General features: G+C 41.2%; 1 pseudogene; it reads left to right on the top strand.

Annotated features, from left to right (window-relative positions):
- The first annotated feature begins 13,191 nt into the window (after window positions 1-13,191).
- On the top strand, window positions 13,192-13,802 carry LOC144329714 (uncharacterized; annotated as a pseudogene).
- The last annotated feature ends 305 nt before the right edge of the window (window positions 13,803-14,107 follow it).

Raw genomic sequence — 14,107 nt, 5'->3', positions numbered from 1 at the left:
AGATATTATCTCACCCCAGTTAGAATGGCTTTTACTCAAAAGACAGGCATTAACACATGCTGGAGAGGATATGGAGAAAAAGGAACCCCCATACACTATTGGTGGGAATGTAAATTATACAACCACTATGGAGAACAGTTTGGAGTTTCCTCAGAAAAATTAACAACAGAGCTACCATATGATCCAGCAATTCTACTTTTAGGTATATGCCTAAAAGAAAAGAAACCAGTATACCTAAGAGATATTTTTACTCTCATGTTTGTTACAGCACTGTTCACAATAGCTAAGATTTGGAAGCAACATAAGGGTCCATCAACAGAGAAATGAATAAAGAAAATGTGGTACTTATCACAATGGAGTACTATTCAACCATTAAAAAAATGCAATCCTGTGTTTTGCAACAACAAGGATGGAATTGGAGGGCACTATGGTAAGTGAAATAAGCCAGGTGATATGGTTTGGCTCTGTGTCCCCACCCAAATCTCACGTCAAATTGTAATGCTCATGTGTCGAGGGACAGACCTGGTGGGAGGTGATTGGATCATGACGGCAGATTTCCTCCATGCTGTTCTTGTGATAGTGAGTGAGTTCTCATGAGATCTGATAGTTTAAAAATATAGGACTTTCCCCCTCATTCCCTTTCTCTCCTGCCTCCATGTAAGATGTTCCTTGCTTCCCCTTCATTTTCCACCGTGATTGTAAGTTTCCAGTCGCCTGCCCAGCCATGTGGAACTGTGAGTCAATTAAACCTGTTTTCTTTATAAACTACCTGATCTCAGGTAGTTCTTTTTAGCAGTGTGAAAATGGACTAATACACCAGACACAGTAAGACAAACTTCACATGTTCTCACTTATTTGTGAGATCTACAAATCAAAACAGTGAACTAATAGAGACAGAGAGCAGAAAGATGGTTATCAGAGGCTGGCAAGGATAGTGAGAGGGTGAATGGTATGTAGGGATGGTTAATGAGTAACAAAAAAATTAGAAAGAATATAGAAGATGGATCATTTACATTTACTTGGTTACTGAAGACATTGGTCTATTTTCCAGAACTCCTCTCAAGTTATTTTAGCCAGTTTCAGTTTTTTTTTTTTTCAATACATCTGTGGGTGGTATGGACTGGGAGCATCCTGGTCTTCCATGTTGCTGATGTCACTCTTCTCAAGTCAATAAATTGATGACTGTCAACTTCTAATCTCCAAGGAAGTCTTATCCCTGAATCTCAGAGTCGTATCCAATTGCCTTTCTGTCATCTCATTTTAAACTTAACTCATAATCTGCTTCATTGTCTCAAATTTACTCCTGCCACCTTCTTTCCCATCTTACTAAATGGTAACGTCATTGTTTTATTTGCTCAAACAAAAACTTTGGAATCCTCATGAGTTTTCATGCAAAGTCTCAGCAAGTCCATTAGCTGTTTATCAGAAATATATCCTTTATCTGACTTTTTAAAAATCATCTTCATTGCCACAACTCAGGTGTGAAATTATTATCATCTCCAATTTGGATCATCACAATAGTCTCTTGTCTTTTATTATCTTTCTCCCTTCCTTGCCGCTCTGTCAGAAGAGTCAGAGTAATACTTGTAAAATGTAACTCATATCAAGTTACTTTGGCGTTATTGAGAATCTAGAGCAGTGCAGTCCAACCAAACTTTCTGTGATGATGTATACTGTGACAGTTTGGAATGTGGAAAGTATGACTGAAGAACAAAATTTTTATTGTATTTAAGTTTAAATAATTTTATTTTAATGTTACATAGTCATATGTAGCTACTTGCTATCTTATGGAAGTACCACTACAGATGGACAAATATCAAATCCCAGGGACTGGTAAATATGGAAAATGCTGAAATGGTACGCAGAGCTGAACTGGAGCCATCAATGCCTACACTTCGCTGAACAGACAAACCAGAAGTGTTTTCAACATGCCTGTCTACAAACTTCCATCAGACACCCAATCTGCTAGCACATTGATCTTGGACTTCCCAGCCTTCAAACTATGAGAAATAATTTTCTGCTATTTATGTTTCCTGATTTATGATGTTTTGCTATAACAGCCAGAATGTAATAAAAGAAGGGGTAAATTCTGCCCACATTACTCCACCTTGGCCAGAAGCAGGCATCCTCGGTTTATTTAAATTGATGCTGTGTAAATTTTTATCTAGCTTTTAAGGTGTTTATAGAAAAGAGGATTAGTAAAAGTCACCTTAGGCTTCCACAACTACTTGTATTCTATTGCTGATATTGTATTTTCTTTTCTGACTAACCGTCATTGTGTGCTATTAATCGTAACTGGCAAATTATTTTTATTAATAACTTGAAGTCTAAAATGATGGTATATTCCTCTAGAATGACATACTATTTTCTGATAAACTTTTATTGATACCATCATGTTTCTTACCAGTTTCATCTGGGTGACTGATGAGGGCCAGCTTTCTGGTCCACAGGTGCCATCTAGCTGTGTCCACACATGGTGGAAGGGGCAAGGCAGCTCTCTGGGGCCTCTTTTTAAAAAGCACTAGTCCTGAGGGCTCTTCTCTCATGACCTAGTCACCTCTCAAAGGCCCCACCTCCCAATGCTATCACATTCATATGTTGATTATGTTTCAACATACAAATTTTGGGAGGCACAAACGTGTGGACAATAGGACCCTCTCATGTTAAACAAGAAAATAAGCAGAGAAAAATATAAAATAATGGTTTCAGACACTGGACCTCAGGCACTGTATTAGTTTGCTAGGGCTGCCATAACAAAGGAACACAAATTGGGTGCCTTAAACATCATACATGTATTATCTCCCAGGTGCAGATGCTAGAAGTCTAAAATCTAGATCCTGGCAGTGTCGATGGCACCTGTGAGGGAAGCATTTGTTCTCAATCTCTCTCCTTGGCTTTTAGATGGTTGTCTTCTTCTCCTCTGTCTATTTAAATAATCTTTCTTCTATGTGTGTCTGTCTCTGTATCCAAATTTTTCTTTTTTATAAGGACATCAGTCATAATGCAGTAGAGCCTACCCTCATTGTATCTTGATTAACTCTGTAAAGATAGATCTCTAAATAAGATTACATTCTGGGAGTTAGAATGACAAACTTTTTTGAGCAGACAAAAATATATCCTGTAACAGGCACTGAATAACTATGATTCCCTGAGCGACAAGAAACAAATGCTATAATCCCTATAATTTTCCTCTTTTACTGCTTGAGTTCCCAAACCATGGTGCAGGCAGGGGTAACCCAAGTGTAGGATGGTAGACTACCAGATTTGGGGATATGGAACTTAGTCTTAGGAGACTAAGAGGACTATAACTCATGTGGGAGAGTATCAGAAAGGAGACAGCTGCACAGAAGACAAAGCCAGAAATTTCCAGAAGGTTCCCACCAAGTATTCATCTGAGGACACATGTACAAGAAAACTACCTGTATTTAAGGGTCCCCAAGACCACCCTCAGGTTAAATGATTGCTACAAGAACTCACAGAACTCAGAAAAGCTGTTATGTTCATAGTTAAAATTTGTCCCAGTGAAAGGATACAGAGTAAAATCAGCCATGGAAAAAAGAGTTGATGTCTTCTCATTTCATAGTGCAGTTACTACCTCTAGGTTTTGAGGACTGGTTTCAGTGGGGTGAGACACCTACAGGAGATGTGAGTGCACCAGCTGTGTGGGGTGCATTAGTTCTCATTCCAGTGAGGGCACAGGTGTATAGTTTCTATGCAGCATGATAAGCTGAGGTCAGCATGAGTAAAGATGGCAAACGTCCTCAATGGCTGAGGCTGCAGATGTCCATAGTGGCAGCAAGAATTGTTGGGGTATTCAGTGGCAAGTGATTCTGGAGTCCTCCTAAACTCTTTTTTTCCCATGATGGAAGCATGGCCAAGGGTGTGTCTCTTGGTACTGGGTCTGGCTTGCAAGCACACTTGTAATGGTGGTGCTGCTGGTGTCGGATGCATATTACCCATGGATCAGCCACAGAGATGGGGCCTGAAGCATTGGCATGGATGGAGGACTTTGACTCCAGGGTCCTGGGCAGTGTTGGCACCAGTGCTTGGAGCACAGGCACTCAGCTGCAGCATTGGTATTGGTGTGAGAGGAGTGGGTACCATGTAGCAGGCAGGGAACTGGGTTTGGAACTTGGGCATGTACAGAGCTGCAGTGACTCTGGGGTCTGGAATGTGGGCTAGCCATCCATGGTAGTAACTCCATTGGTCGATGCACAGATACACATAGAATGGTTGCAGAGCTGAGTGAAGTCCAGGGTGCAGGCATACACAAATTGAATGCAGTGCAAGGGTACAGGGCCTGCATGGGTTTGGGTGGCGTGACAGCCCCATTTCTGTGGCAGCACAACAGTTTCTCCTTCTTTGTAGGGGGATGATATGCAGTGCTTTCCTCTCCAGGGTTCCTGTGGCAGCAATGGCCGTTGGTTTAGCTCGGTAGCAAAATGCCTGGAATTCTCTGTGGGGCAAGCCACTGGGTTTGTGCTAATAAACTCTAGGGAGTCCTCTGTGTGAAAGATGCAGGGAGTCTTCAGCTGCCACTGGGCCGTTAAGATCTTCAGTAGAAAAGGCTGCCAGATTCTTCTGTAGGGCAGACCATTCAGGATCAAGGTGGTACCCACTGTCTGTCTGATATTGATAGCCTCCCTCTTCTTGTTCCTAGCTGTCTCCAGACAGCTCAAGTTTGTAGACCTCTCCAATAATATTTTGTACGCAGTTATTTTCCTTTTATTGTTAGATGTATGGCTCCCCTTTCTTAATTGGACTTTTGAGCCCTCCCCGGGCTATGTTTATTTGCAGATAGTTGTCTGATTTTTATTTTTGCAGGGGAAAAATGCTGATGTTTCTCACTGTGTCATCTGGCTGATGTCCTGCAAAACCACAGAAGTTTGTTTTTTGTTTATTTATTTGTTTGAGACAAGGTCTCTCTTTGTCACCTGGGCTGGAGTGCAGTGGTGTGCAATCACGACTCCCTGCAGCCTCCAACTCCTCAGCTCAAGTGATCCTCCCACCTCAGCCTCCTGAGTAGCTGGGACTACAGGTGTGCACCACCATGCCTGAGGATTTCAATTTTAATTTTTGTAGAAACGGAGTCTCACTTTGTTGCCCAGGCTGGTTTCAAACTCCTGGCTGTAAGTGACCCTCCCATCTTGGCCTCCCAAAGTGTTGCAATTACAGGCACAAGCCATCATGCCTGGCACACAAAAGTTTTTAACTAGAAATTTTCATTAACAAATCAAAATACTGGCTGGGCACGTTGGCTCATGCCTGTAATCTTAGCACTTTGGGAGGCCAAGGCAGGAGGTTCACTTGAGGTCAGGAGTTCCAGACAAGCCTGGCCAACATGGTGAAACCCCATCTCCACTAAAATACAAAAATTAGCCAGGCATGGTGGCGAGTGCCTGTAACCCCAGCTACCCAGGAGGCTCAGGCATGAGAATTGCTTGAAGCCAGGAGGTGGAGGTTGCAGTGAGCCGAGATTGAGCCATTGCACTCCAGCCTGGGCAACAGAGTGAGACCCCCTCTCAAAAAAAAAAAAAAAGAAAAGAAAAGAAAAATAAACAAGAAAAAACAAATCAAAATATTTATTACATTTTTTATTTTTTCTTTGAACTGTTATTAATATAGAAATATGCATATTGAGATTTAAATGTCAAATGTAAGAATAATTTTCTAGTTATTGTTTGTTATTGATGTCTGACAATCTCGGACTATCATTAGAGAATATATTCTGGATGATGTCAAGTCTTTGAAATTACTGAGATCGGTTTCAAGCTCAGCATGTTGCCAATGTGTACTTGAGAACAGTGTGCCGTCTAGATCGGGGGCCTGGTGTTTTACATACATTAGCTCAAGTTCACTGATCATGTCGGTCAAACTTTCCAAGGCTTGCTGATTTTTAAAAATTATTCAATCACTTGCTTACAGGGACACCTAGTGGTTCAAAATACTCATAAGCTAACCCAAGTTATTACACACTGGATATTCAATGAAAATCAATTAGTTTGGTTATTGGTAACAATTTTTCTCCCTTTTGAAAAATAATAGCCACAAATATTTTGATGAAGAAAGGGGACAGAAAATGCACTAGGATATATTTTACAAGTATTTTAACCTCTTATTTTAACAAGAATCTCCCAGGAGGCACAATATGGATTAATTCTGTTGATTCTTACTCTGTGGCCTTTCCAGTGCGTGCTTCCATGCAACACAGTTTCCAGCTTCTATCACTGCCAATATCTTTCTTACTTGACATCTGAAGGAGGTATCGTGGCTCAAATGTGTGTGTGTGTGTGTGTGTGTGTGTGTGTGTGCGCGCGCGCGCGTGTGTGTTCTTTATCCCTGTCTTTCTCTCTCGGTAACTCTCTCTCTCTAGTTTGCCATACATTTATTAAGTTCATACATTGTGTTTAGTCTGTATGGTTTCCTTAAGAAAGCAGAAAGCAATTTTGTAAAAAACAACAACAAGAAAGAGTACTTTCACCTACTTTTTTTCATTGCAGAAACACATCACCCAATTACCCATTATTCCTCTCACAAATGTTTAATACAAACTTTCTATGAAGCATAACATATATACAAACATTTATTCTCAAGTAATAAGCACACAGCTTTATAAATACTCACAAATTGAATACACACATGCAATCATATGATATTTAATGAATTATAATTAACATAATTATCATAATTAACAGCCCAAAGGAGTCCCCTTCCAATCACTAAAATTGTTACCTCCTTTTATGTTGGTTTCTAACACTATAGATTGATCTGGACTATTTTTTTTTTTTTTTGAGATGGAGTCTCACTGTGTCACCAGGCTGGAGTGCAGTAGCGAGATCTCAGCTCACTGCAATTTCCTCCTCCAGGGTTCAAATGATTCCCCTGCCTCAGCCTCCCGAGCAGCTGGGACTACTGGCACACGCCACCACACCCAGCTAATTTTTTGTATTTTAGTAGAGACAGGGTTTCACCATGTTGGCTAGAATCCCAATCTCTATGTTAAACCAAGGGGTATCCAGCATTTCCAGCTTGCTCACAGAGGTCCATCTTTGATCCATATTTTAGCCAACCAACCCACCAGTTAGAGCTCTTTCTAACTCCCTGAGCTGCAATGATAAGTGCAGAATTTCTGCTTAGTGAGCCTGTATTAATAAATTAATACAGATTCAACTTTATATTTCTTCCCTCATTGAGCCACACCCTTAATATCTATTCCCCTACACACTTGCTGGATTTCTGCTTGTGTAAATTAGAAAACCACATTCTTGGGGATCGTTAGTCCCTACTGCAGTTAGATATTCTATTTTGATGGTTGTTTGCATGCGTGTGTGTGTGTGTGTGTGTTGTGTGTGTGTGTGTGAGAATATAGTCATGGGAAATCAGAATTCAATCCCAGAATGCAGCCTGCTTGGGTACACTCTTCAGAAGTAGCCTGAATATAATCAGGAGCCAGTGGAACAAAGGAAAGTGATACTCTTTTGTAATGCTGTTTGGCTGAAGTGTTCTTTGCGGTTCAGAAAGTTGTGGACTCTCCATGGGTCTTTGAACTGTCGTGCTGTGTTACAATTGGGTTCATTTTGCTGCTGAACAGGAAAGCGAGGTGGAGCTCTGCATATCCAGGCTTTGATGCTGCTGTTCTCAGCAGGGTCAGGCCTGGTGAGTATGTGATGTCCTTCTTTAGTGTATTTGGCCCCAGTTTTCTTTGGAGTCTGAGGAGGTTTGGCCTTAAAAAATCAAACTACCATGGAAACTGCTTTACCCAAAATTTTGTTTCCCAGCCTTCACAAGATCGCCTACTGAGGAGAGTTTAGTCATGTGAACATATTCATAAGCTGGTGAGTTTGTAATGCCACCTTATGGCTAGAATTCGGAGGTCAAAGGTATTGAATCTTTGTAGGTGTGTATCTGTTTCTGGATATTATGTGTTGTTTATATAAGGTACCAAATTGACTTATAAGTAGAAGATCACTCATAAATTAAGTAAATAAGTCCAAGCATTTAAAAAGTTCATTTGACGTAAGTAAATCTTTACTAGACAACATGCCTTTAATATTCTTGGTAAAATAAAAATGCTTTTCAAATTTTTGGCATACATTTTTGCCTAGATTTTATATTTGTCTCTGCCAGGTATTTTAAGGTGTCAGAGTTTGGTACAAAAGTTTGTAAGATTGTAAACCCAGCCAAGAGGAAAATGATCTGTGTTTGTGGGATTTTTTTTGAGAAATAAGGCTAATTTAATGTGGCTGGTTTAATGAAAGCAGCTGAATCTTCAGAGTTATTAGCAATAATGTCCACGTAGTTAATTTTAAGCCCCTTACTTGGGTAAACATTTAATATGTGCAGGTTATAAGGATGGTGAAGAAGAAAATGACTACATTTGTCTGATATCTCAGTTCTCATAAATAATCTAGATAAACTGCTAAAAATAAATAAAATATAGATGAGGTAATAACTGTAGGTGACCTTTTTGTGTAATTTAAAGTCTTGAAATTGTTTTGGATGCTAATACAAACATGTCTGGGTCATTTCAAATTAAGAAAGTTATGATATGGGGAAACATGGTTTCTTTAAAAAATTGTAAAATCATCTAACCTACAAAATGCTAATATCTGACAGACATTTCAGGGTTTCTTGCTTCCTAAGTATTGCAGTAAAAATTAAGGTTACTAAGAATAAAAATTCTAGTTATTATACAATCCTATATATAAAATATGCTAAAAAGATACATTTGTATTTTAAAAAAATTGTCTAATTCAAAAGTTATCTGAAGATTCATTTAAATTATAGACTTGGAAGGGTTATTTATGAACCCAGGTAAAAAGGAAGCTGTAAACAGGAGAGAGAGATGTAAAAAGGTTAACACTGGCCCTTTATGTTAGAACAAGGCTTCCTTAAAATATTTATTTGTTCTTAATAAAATTACAAGGAGTTTTTATTTTGATTCTATAATATGCTACTTTTTGAAAACTTCTCAGATTCTTGTCTTAGAAGTGCAACTTTGCTGTGTCTTGCTGCTTTCAGCTTTTATTCTCCACTTGAAGAGGCCTCAGATGATGATAAATATCTTTTTTTTTTTTTTTTTTTTTTTTTTTGAGAGGGAGTCTCGCTCTGTTGCCCAGGCTGGAGTGCAGTGGCGCGATCTCGGCTCACGGCAAGCTCTGCCTCCCAGGTTCAGGCCATTCTCCTGCCTCAGCCTCCCGAGCACCTGGAACTGCAGGCGCCCGTCACCACGCCCGGCTAATTTTTTGTAGTTTTAGTAGAGATAGAGTTTCACCGTGTTAGCCAGGATGGTCTCCATCTCCTGACCTCGTGATTCACCAGCCTCGGCCTCTCAAAGTGCTGGGATCACAGGCGTGAGCCCCCGCGCCGGGCCAATAATTCTCTCTTACAAAGGTTTCATAGGCTTCTGTAATGTTTTTCTTCTGGTTCTAGCTGCTGTTGTGGCCTGATGCTGAAATGTTTATCTTGAATGTTTATCTAGAAAAGCAATGTTTTCCTCTAGGATAACTTGATTCTGTACTCTTGGCTTTTCTTGATATGTCTAAATTTTTTATCAGATATTGAGACAGCCAAGTGTAAAGGGGTCCCCAGAGAAATTCCAACTAGCCCGTGCGCTGGGAGGACTGCGCACTGGGCTGGAGTCACACAAGTTTGTGCCCTTCACGGTGGGGAGGAGCCTGGCCCGTCCTCCTCCTGGGTAGAACCCGAGATTCATCTGCAAGGCAGGAAGCACACTAGCAGGACTCTGGCTTTGTGGAGGGTCCCTGTTTCCCCTTTTTTCCCAATAAATTCCATTTTTTTCTCACCCTTCAAAGTGTCTGCAAGCCTAATCTCTGATGGCTATGTGACAAAAATCCGGCTTTTAGCTGAACTAAGGAAAAACTCCTGCAACAGCTTCGTTGCCCAGAACATGGGGCTTGAGAAGGGGTGAGGGAAGTGGGGACTCAAAACTTCTCACTGTTGTTTCTGAGCCTTTTGGTCCTGTGGCATTCCTCTTCTCTTTTTTAGTAATGGCACCTCTTTTTTCTTTTACAATACTGGAAGGGGTTCACATCCACCCCAACATCCACAGGAGTGCACGTGAGACAGGCAGGGCAGCTCTATTCTCCTGCTTTCCTGTCAGCTGGGGTGCACGGCCTTATCTGCCGCATGTATGCATGATGTCCAAACATGGCCACGCAGGGTGGGAATCAGCCACAGTGGCTGCCTGGGCCCCAAGGCACCCCACGCGGCTGGCTAGCATTCCCTGCCACATGCCCACGGAGTCTCCTCCCCTGGCCAGGGAGGCCAGCTCCTTGTCACAGCAAGTAAGCTTTTCTCCCTGATGGAGGAACCAGTTGCATGAGAATAAGAGGTTCTTCCCCCAAGAATCCTTTTTTCTTTTCTTTTGGTTTCCTTTTTTTAATTTTTACTTAATTATTTTTTGAGACGGAGTCTCACTGTGTTGTCCAGGCTGGAGTGCAGTGGCACGATCTGGGCTCACTGCAAGCTCCACCTCCCGGGTTCAAGCCATTCTCCTGCTTCAGCCTCCCGAGTAGCTGGGACTACTATATTTCACCAAGAGATTGGTGAAATATTCAATCTCTTGGTTGTTGTTATCCATAATAGCTAAAATAAAAGTAAGAGTGCTGAGTTGGACCCTGAAGGGAGACCAAATTCAGACATGGGTTGGTCTGAGCCCAGATCACTAGTTTCAAGGCTACCCTCAAAAGGGGGAAATCATGTCAGGGAACCAGAATGTACCTCTGAGACCTGTGGTTTCAAAGAAGGTAGTCAATGTGAGGGAAGGGCAAAACCAAGTAACTACTGAAACCAGAGGATATAATGTTTTTTAAAAAATGTTCCATTTTTATACATTGGTGTCATCAGCTTCCTGAGGAACCTTTACTAAAATTGATTGCAATATTGGAGCAATGTCTTTGGTTTTAAACATTGTAGAATGGAAGAGTATGTTTTGGTTGATGCATGACCTGCACCTCACTACTGAATTGTTGTAGATGGAGATATATGTATATGTATGCGTGTGTGTATATATATGTATGCATATATATGTGTATATATGTACACATATAAAATACATATTTATACATATAAAATTTGTATATGTGTTGCAGATGGAGATGTGTGTATACATACTGTAGTATACATACTATATATACTATAGTATGTATAGTATATATAGTATATATGTATATATGTATATATACTATATTATACTATATATACTATGTATATATGTATATATGTATACTATGTATATAGTATATATAGTATATATGTATACACATATATATGTGTGTATATGTAGTATGTATACACATATCTCCATCTGCAACATATGTGTATACACACACACACACACACACACACACACATATATATATATTCATTCCAGACACACAGGAGGTTATTTCTGAGAGAAAGCCAGCCTGGTGAACTGGATGAAAGTCACTGTAAGATCTGTTGATCCTGAGAAGAGGAATTGCACAACTCTACCTGTCCATGCCAAGTGGAGCACCCAGATGACACAGCTGATAGACTTCCTATGCAAGCCAAGGGGGCTTAGCTTGATGACAGGTATCAGGGGAACCCACCCCCGATAGTTAACATGGGTTCTTTTCTATTTCCCTAAGTGTCAGCGGGTCTGAGAAATAAAGGGAAAGAGTACGAGAGAGAAATTTTAAAGCTGGGTGTCCAGGGGAGACATCACATGTCGACAGGTTCCGTGATGCCCCCGAGTCATAAAACCAGCAAGTTTTTATTAGTGATTTTCAAAAGGGGAGTGAGTGTATGAACAGGGTGTGGGTCACAGAGATCACTTGCTTCACAAGGTAATAAAATATCACAAAGCAAATGGAGGCAGGGCGAGATCACAGGACCACAGGTTGAAGTGAAATTAAAATTGCTAATGAAGTTTTGGGCATGCATTGTCATTGATAACATCTTATCAGGAGACAGGGTTTGAGAGCAGACAATCTGTCTGACCAAAATTTATTAGGTGGGAATTTCCTCGTTCTAATAAGCCTGGGAGCGCTACAGGAGACTGAGGCTTATTTCATTCCTTTGGCTTCGACTGTAAAAGAGAGCCACCCCCAAGGGGGCCATTTAGAGACCTACCCTCAGAGGCGCATTCTCTCTCTCAGAGACGTTCCTTGCTGAGAAAAAGAATTCAGTGATATTTCTCCTATTTGGTTTTGAAAGAAGAGAATTGTGGCTCTGTTCTGCCCGGCTCACTGGCAATCAGAGTTTAAGGTTATCTCTCTTGTTCCCTGAATATTGCTGTTATCCTGTTCTTTTTTCATGGTGCCCAGATTTCATATTGTTCATACACACATGCTCTACAATGTGTGCAGTTAATGCAATCATCACAGGGTCCTGAGGCGACATACATCCTCCTCAGCTTACGAAGATGACTGGATTAAGAGATTAAAGTAAAGACAGGCATAGGAAATTACAAAGGTGTTGACTGGGGAAGTGATAAGTGTCCATGAAATCTTCACAATTTATGTTCAGAGATTGCAGTAAAGACAGGTGTAAGAAATTATAAAAGGATTAATTTGGGGAGCTAATAAATGTCCATGAAATCTTCACAATTTATGTTCTTCTGCCGCAGCTTCAGCTGGTCCCTCCGATCGGGGTCCCTGACTTCCTGCAACAGACAGGAATATTAACCTTACTTTTTGACTTTTGGGTTTTGGCTATTAAGTTGTTTAAAAGGGTTTTAAGAATCAATGAGTGCCTACCCACCTTCATTCCTGTCTGGCCTAACATGCCTACTTGGGTATAAGTCTTTTCACTCTAAGTCTCTTGGCCATAGGTGGTCTCACTGAGAGACAGGTTGGACTCAGGCCAGGTAGCCACAGCAACCTGGCAATAATATACTACAAAATAAAAGCTTTGCCATTGATGGGCTCTCTTGCATGTCTTGACCATAAGGGGTCAAACTAAAATAAATTCCTAAGTTTGGGGAAAAGAAAGAGAGATCAGACTGTTGCTGTGTCTATGTAGAAAGGGAAGACATAGGGAATTCCATTTTGATCTGTACCTTGAACAATTGCTTTGCTGAGATGCTGTTAATTTATAACTTTGACTCAGCCACTTTGCCCCAGCTTTGAGCTCACAAAAACATGTGTTGTATGGAATCAAAGTTTAAGGGATTTAGGGCTATGCAGGATGTGCCTTGTTAACAAAATGTTTACAAGCAGTATGCTTGGTCAAAGTCATCGTCATTCTCTAGTCTCGATAAACCAGGGGCACAATGCACTACAAAAAGCCAGAGGTATCTCTGCCTTGGGAAGCCGGGTATTGTCCAAGGTTTCTCCCCATGTGACAGTCTGAAATACGGCCTCGTGGGATGAGAAAGATCTGAATGTCCCCCAGCCCGACACCCGTAAAGGGTCTGTGCTGAGGTGGATTAGTGAAAGAGGAAAGCCTCTTGCAGTTGAGATAGAGGAAGGCCACCCTCTCCTACCTGCCCCTGGGAACTGAATGTCTTGGTATAAAACCCGATTGTACATTTGTTCAGTTCCGAGATAGGAGAAAAACTGCCCTATGGTGGGAGGCAAGACATGCTGGCAGCAATGCTGCTTTGTTATTCTTTACTCCACTGAGACGTTTGGGTGGAGAGAAACAAAAATCCGGCCTAGGTGCGCATCCAGGCATAGTACCTCCCCTTGAACTTAATTGTGACACAGATTCCTTTGCTCACATGTCTTCTTGCTGACCTTCTCCCTATTATCATCCTGCTCTCCTACTGCTTTCCTCTTGCTGAGATAATGAAAATGATAATCAGTAAAAACTGAGGGAACTCAGAGACCAGGGCCGGTGCAGGTCCTTGGTATGCTGAGTGCCGGTCTCCTGGGCCCACTCTTCTTTCTCTATACTTTGACTCTGTGTCTGATTTCTTTTCTCAGTCTCTCCTCCCACCTGACGAGATATACCCACAGGTGTGGAGGGGCAGGCTACCCCTTCAGTAAGTGCCCCACTGACTGAATGGACCTACTTGTGACCAAAGGGACCACAGTTATCAAGACACAACCTTACCTAGGAATAGGTCTTTTCTCTTGCTTTGCTGAAGACACAATAGCCCCACTAAAGTGAGTTGCCT

The sequence above is a fragment of the Macaca mulatta genome, chromosome 7, assembly GCF_049350105.2.
Source record: "Macaca mulatta isolate MMU2019108-1 chromosome 7, T2T-MMU8v2.0, whole genome shotgun sequence".
Lineage (NCBI taxonomy): Eukaryota > Metazoa > Chordata > Mammalia > Primates > Cercopithecidae > Macaca > Macaca mulatta.
The sequence above is the reverse complement of the archived record's forward strand: the minus strand, read 5'-3'. Positions and strand labels throughout refer to the sequence as shown.